The 3,694-nt window shown below is 38.6% G+C and overlaps 1 protein-coding gene across 1 annotated transcript in view; it reads right to left on the bottom strand.

Moving 5' to 3' along the window:
• URB1 (URB1 ribosome biogenesis homolog) overlaps positions 1–3,694 on the bottom strand; it is a 124,838-nt gene that overhangs the window by 53,152 nt on the left and 67,992 nt on the right. The window lies entirely within an intron of this gene.

The following is a 3,694-nucleotide window of genomic DNA, read 5'->3' as shown; positions in this document are numbered from 1 at the left end:
TTGAAAAGGAATGGCATGGCATTCATCATCACAAAGGATGTTTCAAGATCTGTCCTGAAGTACAACGCTGTCAGTGATAGGATAATATCCATATGTCTACAAGGAAGGCCAGTTAATGCACTATTATTCAAATTTATGCACCAACCACCACAGCTAAGATGATGAAATTGAGGATTTTATCACCTTCTGCAGTCTGAAATTGACTGAATATGCAATCAGGATGTGTTAATTATCACTGCTGACTGGAATGCAAAAGTTGGAAACAAAGAAGAATCACCAGTAGCTGGAAAACTTGGCCTTGGTGACAGAAATAACGCTGGAGATCACATGACAGAATTTTGCAGGACCAACGACTTATTCATTACTGATACCTTTTTTCAACAAGACAAATGGTGGCTATACAAGTGGACTTTGCCAGATGGAGTACACAGGAATCAGACTGACTATATCTGTGGCAAGAGGTGATGGAAAAGCTCAGTACCTTCAGCTAAAACCAGGCCAGGAGCTGATTGTGGAACAGGCTATCAACTGCTCATAAGCAAGTTCAACTTCAAGTTAAAGACAATTAAAACAAGTCCACGAGAGCCAAAATAGGATCTTGAGTATACCTCTCCTGAATTTAAAGAATAGATTTGATGCACTGAACACCAATGACAGAAAACCAGAATTGTGAGATGACATCAAGAACATCATCCATGAAGAAAGCAAGGTCACTAAAAAGATGAGAAAAGAAGAAAAGACCAAAACAGATGTTAGAAGAGACTCTGAAACTTGCCCTTGAGCAGACAGTAGCTAAAGCAAATGGAAGAAATGACAAGATAAAAGAGCTGAACAGAAGATTTCAAAGAGCAGCTCGAGCAGACAAAGCCAATTACTATAATGAAATGTGCAAAGACCTGGAGTTAGAAAACCAAAAGGGAAGAACACGCTCAGCATTTCTCAAGCTGAAAGAGATGAGGAAAAAATTTAAGCCTCAAGTTGCAATACTGAAAGATTCTAAGGGCAAAATATTGAATGACGCAGGAAGCATCAAAAGAAGATGGAAGGAATACACAGAGTCACTGTAGCAAAAAGAACTGATAGATCTTTATCCATTTCAGGAGGTGACATATGATCAAGAACCAATGGTACTGAAGGAAGAAGTCGAACCTGCACTGAAGGAACTGGCAAAGAACAAGGCTCCAGGAATTGACGGAATACCCATTGAGATGTTTCAACAAATGGATGCCACACTGGAGGCACTCACTCGGTTATGCCGAGAGATTTAGAAGACAGCTACCTGGCCACCTGACTGGAAGAGATCCATATTTGTACCCATTCCAAAGAAAGGTGATCCCACAGAATGTGGAAATTATCAAACAATATCATTAATATCACATGCAAGTAAGATGTTAATGAAGATAATTAAAAAATGCTTGCAGCAGTATATTGACAGAGACTTACCAGAAATGCAAGCTGGATTCAGAAGAGGATGTGGAACAAGGGATATCATAGCTGTTGTCAGGTGGATCTTGTCTTAAGGCAAAGAATACCAGTAAAATGTTTACTTGTGTTTTATTGACTATGCAAAGGCATTTGATTTTGTGGATCAAACAAATTGTAGATGACATTGAGAAGAATGAAAATTCCCTAACACTTGCTTGTGCTCATGAGGAACTTGTACATTGACCAGGAGGCTGTTGTTCAAACAGAACAAGGGGACACTGCATGGTTTAAAATAAAAAAGGGAGTGTGTCAGGGCTGTATCCTTTCACTATATTTATTCAATCTGTATGCTGAGCAGATAATCCGAGAAGCTGGACTATATGAAGAAGAACATGGCATCAGGATAAGAGGAAGAATCATTAACAACCTGCGATACGCTGACAACACAACTTTGTTTGCTGAAAGTGAGGATGACTTGAGGCACTTACTGATGAAGATTAAAGAATACATTCTGCTGTGTGGATTACATCTCAATATAAAGGAAACAAAAATCCTCACAAGTGGACCTATAAGCAGCATCACAATAAATGGAGAAAAGATTGAAGTCTTTCGTCAATGGAAGCAGCCATTAGGATATTAGACAATGTATAACACTGGGCAAGCTGGCTGCAAGGGACCTCTTTCAAGTGCTGAAGAACAAGGATGTCTCCTTGAGGACTAAGGTACACCTTAAATATTTTCAATTGCCTTGTATGTATGTGAGAGCTGGACAATGTATAAGGAAGACCAAAGAAGAACTGATGCTTGTGAGTTGTGGTGCTGGCGAAGAATGCTGAAAGTACTATGGACTGCTAAAAGAACTAACAGATCTGTCCTGGAGGAAGTGTAGCCGAAATGCTCCTTGGAAGCAAGAATGGCCAGACTTAGTCTCACCTACTTTGATCATGTTGTCAGAAGGGACCACTCCTTGGAGAAGGATATGATGCTTGGTACAGTGGAGGGTCAACGAAAGAGGGGGAGGCCCTCAATGAAATGGACTGACACAGCGGCTGTGACAATGGGCTCAAGTATAGCAAAGATCATGAATCTGGCACGGGACCAGGCGGTGTTTCGTTCTGCTGTGCATATGGTCACTATGAGTCGGAGACGACTTGACGGCACCTAACAACAACAACAACAACAACTCAAGAATAAAAACAAACTACTCATTTCCACAACACAGATGAATCTGAAAAGCATTGTGTTAAATGAAAGCCAGACACATAAAAGCATACACAATGTATGATTAGATTGCAGATTCCAAGTGCGTGGTCTAAAATAGGTAAAACTAATCTAATGGTGATGGAAATCAGAAGAGTGGTCACTATGGAGGAAAGGGAACTGACTGGAAAGAAGCATAAGCAATTTGCTGGGATGATGAAAATGTTCTTGGATGTTGTAGCTGTTAGGTGTCATTGGGTTAGAATAAAGAACAGATAAGACAAAAAGGGAAACAAACACCAAAATAACAAATGAAAACCCAATCATATCAATAACCCTATTAAATGAAAATGGTCCAAATATTCCAATAAAAACAATGATCACATAAAAAAGCATGATTTCACTATATGTTGCCTACAGAAAAAACACACTTAAAATAGAAATACATGAACTGGTTAAAAATAAAAGCATGGGAAAAGATCTCCTTACACTAATCAAAAGAAAGTGGGATAGGCTGTATTGATCCTAGACAAAATAGATCTCATAGCAAGGACTCTTGCTAGGGATATAAAAAGTTATTTAATGATAATAAAGAGAAAAATCCATCAAGAGGATACAAAATCCTAAACACTCATACAACTAAAAACAGAGCTTCAAAATACATGAAGCAAAAACTGATAGACCTGCAAGGAGAAAGATAAGTTTATATTATAGTCAGAGATTTCCACACCATTTCTCTCAATAACTGATAAACTAAACAGAGAAAAAATCCTTAAGGATATGAAACACTTGAACACTACTAATGACCTTAAATGAATGTACATTTAAAATTTTCTTTTCTCTAAACCCTCAGAAAAGTGCCTTTCCTGCAAACTGGAGACTGTAGTGGTAGTATCTACCCTTCCCAGATCCCTCTGGCAACCATTTCCTCCCTGTCTACTGAAACAACCTGGTCCAGTTTGGGGCTAATTCATCTAATTCTGGTTCCACAAACATGTATTGAGTCCTTGCTACATTAAAGGTTTTTTTTTTTTTTTTTTTTTTTTTTCTGCATACGAGATGTCGAGCA

The sequence above is a fragment of the Orycteropus afer genome, unplaced genomic scaffold, assembly GCF_000298275.1.
Source record: "Orycteropus afer afer isolate SDZICR_OR568_19922 unplaced genomic scaffold, OryAfe1.0 scaffold00078, whole genome shotgun sequence".
In the NCBI taxonomy this organism is placed as follows: Eukaryota; Metazoa; Chordata; class Mammalia; order Tubulidentata; family Orycteropodidae; genus Orycteropus; species Orycteropus afer.
Note: the sequence above shows the minus strand (reverse complement) of the source record. Positions and strands in the feature narration are given on the sequence as shown.